The 14,457-nt window shown below is 40.1% G+C and overlaps 1 protein-coding gene across 4 annotated transcripts in view; it reads left to right on the top strand.

Annotated features, from left to right (window-relative positions):
• The window catches only part of LOC139445782 (ankyrin repeat domain-containing protein 26-like), a 758,925-nt gene that overhangs the window by 603,949 nt on the left and 140,519 nt on the right, over positions 1-14,457 (top strand). The window lies entirely within an intron of this gene.

Genomic DNA, 14,457 nt, shown 5'->3' with positions numbered 1-14,457 from the left:
ACATCCCTTACATCACCAATCACCACTGTGATCATGGTTCATGCACCACTAAAATGCTGTGCGACACGACCCCAGCGACCTGATCACCTGACATATCCAGCACCCACATTCTCAATTCTATCGCTATGGTGTTCGGACGTTTTTCTTGAACAGAGAATTTTTGTTTGTTTGTTTTTTTGTTTTTGTTTTGTTTTTTTATGTATAAAATTTAAATACACGACATCACTACTAAAGTTTACCATTACCACTAAGAGAGAGTGGTATTAATAACGATGTCTACTGTGTACCACCGTGCCAGAATTGAATCTCAACTTACTTAGCTTAGTGTTCAATAAAGGTGACTGTTCGTCGGTTCAAGGCGTTGTTTACGTTTTTTGTGCATGTTGTTTTTCTTCTGCTTTGAAACCCAAACGATTGTGTTATCCCCTGTGGCTGTACCTTCGTTTTTTTGCTTAACAAAATAATATAGTCAATTCGGTGATGGTTACATCGCTATCCGTAGAGGAGGCTCGCTTTCCGTCTCGTTTGACTAATGCGATTCCCGCCTCTGTGGGGACCACGCCCCTGTGCACGTGCCCGTACCCTGGCTTCTACAGTCGTCCCGCATTTATATGGCCAGTTCATCGTGTTGGACTACGGCCCTTTACTCAGCTTGGGAAGTCAAGCCGTCAACTGAGGGTTGCCTCTTCCCCCAACTTGTTTGTTACTCGGGTCATCACTTCTACAGCGCTCTGAGGATACAGCTACACCTCTCCGGCTTTCTAATGGCGACAACTCTTCTGACTGAAAACACTACAATCGTCGGCTAGGAAGTGTTAGCCAACTGAGGACGGATCTTCACTCACAGGATCGTCATCCTTCGCTGGATCGTAACGACCGAGTGATCAAGGGATTAAGACGACCAAGGGATCGACAGATCGACATACTTCACCATTATCAACAAGACGCTCATGTTGGATGGACAGTCAGATCGTACCTTGGAGGAACGACAGTTTCGCTTCTCCTACACATAGATACCATGATAAATCGACACGTCGACACATGGATAAATCAATATATACATCGATACGTCGACACATGGATAAATCGATACGTCGACACAAGGATAAATCGATACATCGACACATCGTCTGATCAAGAACTCGTCCCCTGGTACGACTTTACCTGCAGGAAGCCTCGCTGGCTGAGTGGGTTAGATCGCTGACTTTGTGTGCAGGCGATTAGATCCCTTACTCTGGCAGTGTGGGTTCGAATCCTGGACGGGACTCAACCCCATAAAGTACGAGCATGTACTTTACTGAGAAGATGTCATCCCAGATATAACTTGTTATATATACAGACGAACGACGGATCATCCTCAGTCATAAGATCGTCTTTCTTCCACGGAATCAATAGACCTCTCTCTCATCGTGCATCAGACTTCTATATGCGAATTTGGACATGGCCTTCACTGCATTCCGTTGTCTAGATCAGACAATCCAGTGATGATAATCACGAACATCCGTCTACGTCTTGGGATACGATGACCTGCACCAACCATATCAGCGAACTTGACCAACCGGTCTCGTTGATCTCTAACAGGCATAGTCACCTTGTATGGCGAGCTTGAGATACTGACGTCTCTTCTCTATCGGGATCTTCATGGATCCGGTCCACGTGCCTACCAGTCATGAATCGTCTTACGATACTCTATGAGAAATCACAATTACAAGGTTATGACAGAATTGAATCGTCACTCAATCAACATCATTATCATCGATGCCCTCGTTTCAGCCTGATATTCCATTACAGGTTATGACTCTCGAGACAACGTGCTCCACCTATTCAGATTTGAATCGTCAGACAGACGACATCATCCTGAGACTCGATATCATCGCAGCCGACCTTTATCATTGACGCCGTCGCTTTAAGACCTGATATTCCATTACAGATCATGCCGCTCGAGACAACGCGCTCCCCCTATTCAGATTGGAATCGTCAGACAGACAACATCATCCTGAGGCTCGATATCACCGCAGCCGACCTTTATCATTGACGCCCTCGAAATTCAGCCTGATATTCCATATTAGTTGGCACGCCTTATCCATGGTCAACCTACTACACCATTCTAACAGACGATTCGATGGGGGAGTTCGTCGGTCTTTTATCGATACAAACGGCAGATGTTCGATGTCTGAAAATGGTTTCAAGTGTCATACGAGGCTCACCTAGATACTACACCCATTGTCCCATATTCTACAAGGAACTGACTGCCTGAACACCGGTGTTTTTCGTTAATTGGGACACCACTTGTGTGTTGGGAGCTTTTGACCACGTGATGGGAAAGACTCCTGTATTTCCTGTTTCTGCGCAAGGGTGAATTACACATCACGCCGAGATTGCTGTTTGTAAACAAGACTACCATGCTGACTTTGGTACAGGCTGATCTCATGCGAGCCGTGCGAAGCATTTACAGTAGTAGTCAACGACTAAATGTACGGTCTGTCACATCTTCACAACGCCTTTTGTCGTCGCATCGATACCGGAATGCACAGTGCTTTTTCCGGTGCTTAGAAATAGAATCCATCGTCTCTTCACCAGTTCTACACGTCACCGATCAACCTGGCAGGACAAGTCATCCCTCACTTATTCAAGACGAGAGTTGGTGAATATCGACATTTTATTTCGGTATATGATCCTAATGTTCTCCACGTCCATTCAAGGCACGGGTTCTGCTACAATCGCTCTTCCACGTGGTCCCGATTACCCTGCTTCGTAGAATCAACCAACCGGTAAACTACATCTTCAGACTCGTTTTTCTACTAGATACTAGATCACACGCACGACCGTCACGATTTTACCATCGCTTTAGAACACAAATTTTGTGTTATGTGTGCTTGAACATCGATCTGCAGGCGAACTCATCTCAGCATCAACAACTCGGAAGTTCAACGTTCTATGTATGGTAACAGCTATTACACTTCGGGCAACAGTCACCTGTCAGCAGTTGGTTGGTTGGTTGTTTTTTTGTTTTACGCCGCACTCAGGAATATTTCAGGTATATGATGGCAGTCTGGAAATAATCCAGTCTGGACCGGGCAGTCCAGTGGTTGATGTCGTGAGCACCCGATCCCGTTGGTCGCCTTTTACGACAGGCATAGTCGCCTTTTGCGGCACGCATGGGTTGCTGAACACCTATTCTACCCGGATCTTCACGGGTCACCAGTCAACAGACGACAACTCGGACTAACACAACTGGAAGGAGAACCACCCTTCTTGTCACTGGTGGTACACTACCCTTGGAATTGCTTCAACCCATGGCTATGTACACGAGTGACTAAGCCAATTGCTGTTCGTCACACAGGATACTGTAATACATTTTTACCTGGACGAAGGGATTCAAGCCCGGATGTCACCAATTACTCAGACTACATATTTTACCCCAAAATTATTAACTCAACTACGTTGGTTAATAAATAATCAGAAATCCAACTTACAACCATTCCAGGATCTCCATTCCTTGGGATCAAGTCTAATGAGCCAGACTAACATCCTAGTACCAGAACACATTGAGGCAATGCCTCTTGTGAAGGAGAGTGGATTCGATTGTGTACGCAGGAACTTGTTTACACAAGCCGGAATACAACATTCACGTGTTCATGGATGCCTCACTTCAAGGTCGGGGAACTCACTTCAACTTGGAAGTAACATCAGGCCTATGGTCAGAAGCACACAGCTCTACCACATCAATTATCTGGAATACGAGTCTGTAATCCGGGCAATATTTCTTTGGACCCCACAGACAATTGTCTTGTGGATTTCAATAGTATTTTTTGTTTAAGCTGATTTTGGATATAATCATATCCGAATATACTACAAAGAATTTTTGTGACCCTTAGTATATTTTAAGTTTGTTTATATTTATTTAAATTTGCAAACAAGAAATTACATTTATTTCAAGTCGTAATTACATGGAGTGGTGAAACGTCCCTGTGTGTTAGGTAGGGAGAATTTATGTTGCAAGGTTTTACATTTGTCATTAAATAATTTAATTTTCCAGTAGATAACAACAAGAAACCAATGTCTGATGATCAGGACACTCATTTCAACTGTGGCATGCACCTGCAAGGCACGATGAAATCAGAGACCCTCCTGCAGTTGACTTTTCATCTTTGGTAAATCAGCGCAACTTACAGATAAAGGCAAGACATACCGGGAGCGGCAAGTGGATTAGCAGACACTTTGTCCAGACCAGCCAGACTATTGCCAACAGAATGGAAGCTTCGGCCGAAGCATTCCAACTGGCAATAAAAGAAAAGGTTGTCTACTAATAATCCTATTTGCATCAGATAACATTGTGTCACCAGCTCTGGGCCCACTAGCCTGGTCAATCGATGCTCTGACAGTATCATGGGAGGACCTAAACGCGTATGCGTTTCTCCCACCAGCCTTGATACAAAGGCTATTACAAGATTCTACACACCAGCTACCTACAACTGCTGTTGGTAGTGCCTACTGACCGACAAGAACTTGGATTCCAGAGATCGTCGAACTGGCAGAGATTCCACTACTAAGACTTCCAAACTGGTCACATCTACTGCTACATCCTCCCTCCAATCAGGTCCATCCAAGACCAGAATTATACGAACTTCACGTATGGAGCATATCAAGTGCAGTCTCGTAAGATGATTTCCATTAGAGCAGCTAAGGCAGCCTCCTTAGCACTTCGTCAATCAATGAGAATCTAGGTGATGATAAATGGAAAAGTTTTCACCAGTTTGCAAGATCCAGGAGGTTTCCGCATCCAAGATACCATACCACAAGTAGCAGATTACCTATGTCACTTAAGAAGGCATCTTATGATTCGACACTGGGCACTTACTGGGCAGCGATCAGTTCTGTACCAACTACTCACTAATGTGATAAAACTTGCTACAGTTCCCGAACCAATAGATCTACACAGATCTTTCAGACTGCGAGTAATTCAGGCGTTACGATGACATCAGGTTCCAAGGTGTATGCTGTCGCTGACCTTCGGACATTGTTTCGCTCATACCACCTTATGGACCAATCTTCCAGACTTGGCCCTCCAGCATGGGATCTCCCTGTATTCCTCCATCACTTCTCCTGGCTGACTATAAACCACTTGTGGATAAACCTTCACGTTCATGACAATTTTCCTGCTTACGTTGGCTCCTGCAGCTAGTGTTAGAGGGACTCGTGCTTAGACGTCAGTTGAGTCCGGTTCCAGCGTCTTCAATAAGATAAGCATTCAAGGACAACGGGATCGTCTTTTCAGCCTCCACCACTCTCATTGATTGATGTTTTCATTCACTTGTCGACAGCTGCAACTTCTGATGTATCTTGAACCACCATCTCCGGATCCACTGGCTGCGTTCTATCATCCTCAGGGTCTACACCTTTGAGTGACTACCACCCCAGCTGCTTCCAATCCTCATGAGACGAGGGCAGTGACTTCCACCTTGGCGTTGCATAGTATTGCACACTTTCAGCCATCATTGGATGTTATGGTCTTGCCTCCTACTCCTTTCGGAATCTCAGTCGCCAATGTCCAAGGTCACAGCAGCCACACAGTGCAGAGGAGGAAGTCTGGTTTCCTGTATATATTTATTGCTTATGTTAATCGGGTTTCCCAGACAAGCTCCCATTAGGAGGGTATATATGCTTGTCTGTTGGGACTTCGGTCTACGTCAATAGAAGCCACCATCCAGTGCGGCCATTTGTTTAAATGGTGTCCCGATCTTCTACCTGCTCACCTCTTTTCTTTGCGCATGTGATGTTTCAGTAGTTCATTGATGACCTGTGTGATAAACGGGTCTACACCAACAGAAGTCACCATCCGGTGCGGCCATTTGTTTAAATGGTGTCCCGATCATCTACCTGCTCACCTCTGTCTTTGTGCATGTGATGTCTCAGTAGTTGATTGAAGACCTGTGTGATAAACAGGTATTGTCAATCGTTCCTTTTCTCGTTCTTACCTTATTCAATCTCTACATGAATTTGATAGGTTGACGAAGCGATAAAAGAGATGCCAAGCTTGTCCGCCTTACATCCTTGGGAACGCATGTGTGAGGTCTGTCTTGTAGAACCTGGGCCGGGGATTGGGTGTTTGAAACAAAACACCTCTTCCTATCCGGGGTGAGGTTAAGTCGTGACCGAGTGGGTGTCGCCTGGCTCATGGTTACGCGGTCATTCTTGGAACAGCGTCCTGTGTGAAATCAAGGAACACATGATTCCCCGATGTCATGATGTATATATCTTAGTAGCACAAAGAATTTTTTTTGAAGCAACCCTTACACAAGTTTATCACTAATCCTCGTAAAATCCTTTGCATTTTTCCTGATTAGTTCCAGCTTCCTCCTGTATGTCTCACGGTTGAGGTCCTTACAGGCTAGGGTATCTGCGTCTCACCATCCAACCGTGGGATAAATGCATAGTGTGAGATTGGATAAGTTTAAAAATTTGTAAATTTTCTAATAAATAGTATATTTATATACTTAGCCTATCTCACACGCTTAATGCCCACCCAACCATCCCCGCATCACAGTTACACCAGCCTGTGCTCTATAGATTGAGTTTGAGGGTGCTGGATAAGTCAGGTGATCAGGTCGCTAGGGTAGGTTGCACGGGATTTTAGTGGGGCGTGAACCATGATCACAGTGGTGATTGGTGATGTAAGGGATGTGTTTGGGTGAGTGGTGCTTTTTGAAGCTGGAAACTTTGTTCTAGGATATTTCCACACCAAGATCGAAGAATAAGAAGAAATGCATAGTGTGAGATAGCATAAGTTTATGAATATACAATTTATTAAAAAATTTACAATTATATCAGTGCCAGAAAGCCAGTATTTCAGCTGTCATCACACTATAAAATCTTTAAATTTTCAACAGAAGTCCTGTTAACTGTCAACTGTCCAAAATAATAGAATATCCCTTCCTAATCCCGTGTGCATGCGCAGGCAGGAAATCTTTACCTTTTTCCTGTCTGTGCTACTGGAGTTCAACATGTTATTCCATCACTGGACGACTCTTACACTGTGATACCAGGTGAGGCACCAGTTACCATCTGTACTGACTAGGTCGGCCAAATGTACAAATTCCTGGACCGTATTATGAGGATGCAGGAGGAGCTACTCACCACACAAATGTGGATGTCCAATTTGGATGCACAACGAGCACCTTCTCTCCCAAGTTTGAACCTGGCTATACTTACAGACTTAGATTTTTGACTACAAAATGCAGCCTAATCCAAACACCCGGACCAGTAGCAGCAGCCACCTAGGCCATTCAGCTGCTATTGGACAAGTGTGCCATACGGAAATGGGAGGTTTCTGGTCAGATATGTGCATGATTTCTACAAAACTTGCGTCCTAACAATTTTTTTCACATGGTAAATTAAGAGACCTGATGTTATTTATGATGTAACATTCAGAGCGTGATACTGTACACATTTGGGTGACTACAATCATAAATCTGAAAGTTCTCAACAAGTAATATCTGTTACGCCCACTGAAATTCATGATGGAATCAATATGCAAACTTTGCACCTCGCTTAGGACTGAGTATTGGATGATCATCCACTTTGCATCCCTGCATGTTCCAATTCCTGGAAATATTTTGGAATATCCATGGAATGTCTGCATAGACTCGTTAGTCAAGCCAAAACATAACTCAGTAATTCCAGCCTATTTTGGCAAGTATGGAGACTGGACTTTTATGTTCTAGGTAACTCCCTTGTGTTCCATTTGAATTTCCAGCACCTGAACATCACCTGTTCACAGATGTTTCCAACTCGAGTTGGGGCACTCACACCTCATCTGAACTTGTTTGCCACAACAAGCTCCCAGTGCATGTCATTCTGGTGACGGATGGCCAAGCCCTTCAAGTGCACACGTTGTCCATGGGTTGGACAGGGTTCTCTGGATGGGCCTTTCCCTTGGTCTCCCCCAGACAGAGTTCTTCTGAAGATTAATGACACAGACTGCATCATTGTTCTCACAGAGCCGGTATGGCCAGCCCAAGGCTACAATAACGGGCATGATTAAAGCTACTGTTGCAGCCAGTTGTACACAGGCACAGAATTCCATATCATGTAATGGATTCTGCTCAATTCATGAGATCAGAGCCCTAGCCACAAGTCTTGCTTGATGGACATCGGTCTCAGTAGAACAAGTAGTTCTAACTGTCACTGGACCTCACAAAACACCTTCACCAGTTTTTACTTGCGTGACGTGCAACCGGACCTAGAGGGCATATATTCCCTTGGGCCCATTGTTGTGGCGCAAACTATATCATCCACCAATAGTTTTCCCCTTCTATCAAAAAAAGGTGTGGGAGAGCAAGGATCCGACACCAGCAGAATCAGAGGGTGACTACACCCTTGTTTTCCTGTCCATTAGGTGTAGGATGGATGAGGCGACACTTTTTATACCCCCGACAAAATGTTGGGGGTATATAGTTATACCAAGATTCTGTCCATCCAAAAACTTTGTCCTCGCGATTTCTCTTCAACTATTCAGTGGATTCATCTCAAACTTAGTACATATAATCTGTGTTATATGGAGGGGTGCAGTCAAAAGAAAAATTGTTTTGATTAATTTTCCATTTTTTTATGGATTTTTCAAACCCTAATGTCCATCTGAAGACTTTGTCCACGCGGTTTCTCTTAAACAATTCAGTGGATTCATCTCAAACTTAGTTCCTATAATCTGTGTCATATGGAGGGGTGCAGTCAAAAGAAAAAAATTGTCTTATTAATTTTCCATTTTTATATGGATTTTTCAAACCCTAATGTCCATCTGAAGACTTTGTCCGCACGATTTCTCTTAAACTACTCAGTGGATTCATCTCAAACTTAGTACATATAATCTGTGTCATATGGAGAGGTGCAGTCAAAAGAAAAAAATTGCTTTTATTAATTTTCCATTTTTTTATGAATTTTTCAAACCCTAACGCAAAATTCTTGCGTATATGGCTCTCAATTAAGGAAAAATACGTCCAGAAATAAATGACTGCATCATGACTGACGCAATTTCAAAATATCTATGTTGTTGTTTACCAGCTTTGGAATGAAAATATTACAACTACTCACCTGAACTTAATTTATAAACATTTTCTGAAGACAATATATGCAAACATCTTAAAATTTACGTCTAGTTTTTAATTAATCGTCGTTTCAAAATATATTTATGCATCAAAGTGAACGTAACTCTCACACTCCATGTGGCTTTGATGACAGCATGTGATGTAAACAAAGGAAAACTCCGCAAATGGACAAGGCTTTTCACGTTTCGGCATATTTTCTCACTAAAAGTTAACCATGACATGTTTATGTAGATGTGTAGACTCGTAAAAATTGAAACAGAAGAAAATATTATGATTGTTGCGGTGAATAATGTGATTTAGTGCGGTCACAGTATGTGGTTAAGCGGAACCTATGGAACGGGGTAAACGGAAGTTGTAAGTATCGGAGGGACACATGTTTTTGCCGAAATTTAGGTAAACATTATTGAATGAAATTTTAAAGAAAATTTATGAAATAGATGACAAACATAAGGTCAGATACACAGAGAACACATTTTTATTACCAGATAGTGTAACAACAGGATTAACTTGCGTAATTCAATTCAGATTTGTTATGCTATTTCCGATGACGATCATTACAGCATGAAATGAGACTGAAGAAAAGTCTGTGCGTATTATACACGAGAGATATTTTTTTCAGGATTTAATAGCCCATAATTAGGGGTGTGTATTATACATGAATAAATATGGTATATACGAAATGTAAAGCTTTGGGCATGTTTGTTGTTGCTAATAAACTGTATTCAAACCAGAAAATATTACGAGTGTTCACAATTCTTCAGTTCAACTTCACTGTTGATAGATAATACAAGAGTTAGTGGTATTAAATTATAATCTGACATGAAATGTATTTTAATATCCATCCATGATTAAAAATTATGTCTAACAGTTGAGACTGATGTTATTTATTCATCCTGTATTAGTGTCACTGTAAATTGTTTCATGAGCTGTGAAGTAATTAAAGATTGTGAAAAAATAAAACCAACAAACTTTGTTTTTCATTCATATATCCTTTATTTCTCTGTCGTACAATCAGCTGAGAACATTAATTAGCACTTGTTAACTTAAACTAAAGACATATAATATTTAAAAGATACTTAACTTTAAGTGTAATATTAACAGTGAACACTTTAAAATTCATTAATCAAACAATAAAACATTTGACTCTCAAAAAATATTTTTGACGCCCAAAAATTCATAGGCTGAGTCAAGGTGACTCTCAGATATTGGAGTCTAGGGGGAACCCTGCCTAACCCTATCCTAGCTATTTAATTTGTAAGTAAAGACACACTAGGTGGGTCGGGGGTATTAGTGAGCCACGCTCACTTTTGCACTTGTTTATTTCTTGGTTTACGGATTTTAAACTCATTTCGAATGTGAGGTAGGCCAAATTAAAAAAAGAAAGAAGCCTCAGCTTGTGCACAAATGGCAATATTATAATATGGGCGATGATTAACTCTTTCAACACCAGCCAACCAGAAGATAACTGCTGTGACACCAAGTTCCCAGAGACTCTTGTGTGACAGATGAAGCCAACATTTAAATTATCAAGGAAAAGATTTAGTTGGAAAACATCTTTTATTCTACATGTTTGGCTATAAAAATAATATCCATCATGACCCATTTCCCAATAATAGTGGCTTTCTGCTCACTAACATGAGGAAATACCTCCGCTTTCGAAGCTTTGTGTGAATAATACATACGTCGAAGGCTGTTTCACCGATATTGATAATACGGAAGTAATATCCACTGGAGTATTTTCTTAACTGTGACATGTAAAACTTGGTTTATAGTGACGCTTTCTTGCCAAAATTTGCTACAAGGTTCATGATTGGTCAAATTTAAGCTTGTGACCTTAGGCAGCCAATCAAATTGCAGCAATGGTACCGTCCTCGTGTATGATAATTTTAAGATTTTGACGAAAGGTTTTGGTTAAATCATGTTATTCTGAACATTTTAAGCAGGAAATCGCGATCTATATTAAAAATACAGAACTTCATGCATGTATAGTGTAGGTATCAAGCTGTGATAAAGATTTCTTATGCATATATTTTGGCATTACACATCGTGTATGAGCCGAGAAATAGAGGTGACGAAAGCTGAGATGTCATTTGACTTACATAGCACATGATCGCACAAAAAGATAATAAATAATAACTTGAATGAATGATATGACAGGTAGGTTAATGAAATTATATACTATTTTGACGTGACTTGGCCGGTCTACGTGCCCATGGTTTCTGGTGACTCGAGGCTTCTTGGCTGGTGTACCAGCCAACAGTGTTCAAAGAGTTATACTGGTCACCACTGTGATTTGCGTTGACAAGCTCTGATGGATCCCAGCAGGAAATATCTGAGTGACTTCCCTTTGCTTTACACGTGCGGAGGAAATGGAATCTTCTTTTCTTTCTTATTTTTTAACCTTTATGCATTATTTAAAGTAAAGATTGGCCTACCGAAAAAAGGAGTTATTTTTATTTTCATATATTTTTCAACTTTTGGACTTTGAATGAGCATTCCATCCGTAAACCAAGTAATAAAAAAAATGTCACCTTCGGAGCACCTTGTTTATTTACTTCCTCCAGTGGCTGGAAGTGACGTCATCACTGGAAGTATTAGTGTCACAAATCCAAATTTAACAAGAAATGACGTCATTGGGTAGAAATAGACCAGAAATGACTTCATTATTACCAACAAGATCAGCAAATATAACGGTAATTTTAGTGAAGTATCACATATTTGACTGATTCTTGATACAGTGTTCTGATTTACAAGTCGTCAAGGGGAATTTCAGGGGAAATTATCTCAAGTGAGGATTAGAATCAGAGAATAATGGTTTCCAGAAGAGATTACTGTCAATTACACACGGAGTTACTAGAGGCAGATCCCACAGGGTCCCTCTGGTATATTCTGGGAAAGATGTGATAGAGGTAGAAGTTTCGTAACAATTATCGAACAATAGTTATGATTGTTAATAATTTTAAGAATACTACCTCTATTACATCAGAAGTACTCCCACCCATCTCCCCAAATCATCTACCTCTAGTGGTGCATGGGAAAAAGTGAGATTCCCACCATTACGCACGTCATAGCTTGGGTTACGATTGTGCTTAATGAGAAACAACTAATTGTGTGATTGACAGTGAAGAGGACGTCTAACTAAAACTTTCAGATTTTCAACAGTGTGACTGAAGCCAAAATACAGGATTTATGGCAAAGATGTAATAGAGGTAGTATTCTTAGAATTATTAACAATGATAACTATATTTCGATATTTCACAATATTGGTATCATTAAAGTAGTATACAGGAATATATTTTTTTCTTGTAGTGGAGTACTATGGACATACAAGTAAAAAGTGATGTTCATCCTCTATGTACCTTGGCTATTACTCATTTTACATAATTGTTCAGACCTTGGTGTTTTTTGGCATATCACCCAGTCCTGACGCATTAATCAGGAAATGTACATCTTCCCAATTACTAAATCTACGGTATTTCTTTATATTTACATAAAACAGATACTGTTCAGTGTATATATGAGTTTTCAAAATTCTATCATATACAAATTTGTTTGATAATGTCAACGAAAATGACCATGATTGTCTTTTAGCCTCTTTGGAAAAGATCGTACATATTGTTCAGACCAACCATTTCCAAAACCACTATTGAATAACAATCACAAAGGATTTGTATATTCTTCAATATACCAAATACATGTATAATCTTACTGGCCTGGATTGATGCTTCTCTTACATGAACAGACTTATTTATATTGTTACTGAAATAAACACCCAGATATCTACAGTGTATAGTCACATAGTTTCACCTTTGAAGGACCATTTTTAATTTTTTGGCAGTTTGTAACTCATTCTTGAATACAATATTGTTGTTTTGACTCTCTTTATCAGTGAGTTGCCATTTATCACAGTAATTTTCTAAGACATCAATTTGCTTTTGCAAGTCACCAGCTGTACTTGAGAACATGATCATATCATCTGCAAATAATGTGGAAGAAAGAGTTGAACAACATTTGAGTGTAAATGAATGCCGTTTGTACAATTTTTATTGATTTCTGATCCTAATTCATTTATGAAATATGAAAACAAGAATGGCCTCAATATACATGAGTGTTCGAAAGATCCACTCGTCCGCTCATATTGATGAGTTGTAGTATGTGCTGGGCGAGAGAAAATTGTAGAAACGCTCATCCTACCAGGCGAGTACATATATATATTTCAAGATGTTTTCATCATGACGAAATACATGTCACTCATATCATAAATAGACGACCTACTTGGCAACTGTCTGTTGCAGAAATAAACAGAAGTGTGTTTGTGCAGCAGGTATTGAAACTAGTTTTTAAAGGGAAATAATTAAAAGAAAAAAAGAGACTTATTACTGACACTCAAATGTGAAAGCGATAGTGAACAGTTGATGATTGATTTTGGAAGGGAAATGGCTGACATACCAGAGTCTTTTATCGAGGATGATGGCGTTAATGACAAAAACATGATTTAATAAACAAACCGGCCAAACAAAGGAAAGTTTCTCAGAAACTGTAAAAAAAAGAAAATTAATTGTGCAAGACACATGGTTGAGCGAGTTTGAATGGGTGGCAAGTTTGAGTGGGTGGAGATGAACGTAGATAGTGGGGACTCTGAATTATATTGTACTGTCTGCCATAAACAATAACTGAGAACATAAAAACTTTCTGAAACAACCAGACAAGTGAAAATATTGCAAGACATATACAAAATATTAACTTACCCTACAGGACAAATTAGGTTTAATTTTTTTTCCGAGCCCTGTACATCCTTGGTGCATGCCAAATTTCCATTCAAACATATCAGACATTAAACCCATGTCTTGTACACACATTTAAAAAAATTTAATATATACTACATAATAATTTTAACATTATGGAACTAAGTCCACATGCAGTAAATAATCTCCATAATTGACACCTGTGCATAGAATCAAATGCATTAGAGAAGTCATCAAATAATGCATACCCCCTTTCAATCCAGCCTGTGATTCCAAAGTTTTATCCATGGTATTGGCCCAAGACACAAGGATCTTGTTAATTATAAAAGTAAATATTTTACTGAAGATACACAACAGAGTTATCCCTCTGTAGTTGTTGACATCATTAGATGCACCTGATTTATGAAGCGGAATGAGAAAACCAATACAATCATGGGAACAATCATCATGTAAAATACTCAGAAAGTAGTCTGGCACAGTTGATGTTTGCTCACCAGCAAACAAATCTCTAAAATGTACCAAAAAGTCTGCAATCTTTATATTATTTTAAACATAATTCTTACAATTCAAACTTTTAATCACCGACCAGAAATTCTTGAGTTCTTAAT

This window comes from Haliotis cracherodii, unplaced genomic scaffold (genome assembly GCF_022045235.1).
Source record: "Haliotis cracherodii isolate W230 unplaced genomic scaffold, xgHalCrac1.p SCAF_6, whole genome shotgun sequence".
NCBI classification, from domain to species: domain Eukaryota; kingdom Metazoa; phylum Mollusca; class Gastropoda; order Lepetellida; family Haliotidae; genus Haliotis; species Haliotis cracherodii.
Note: the sequence above shows the minus strand (reverse complement) of the source record. Positions and strands in the feature narration are given on the sequence as shown.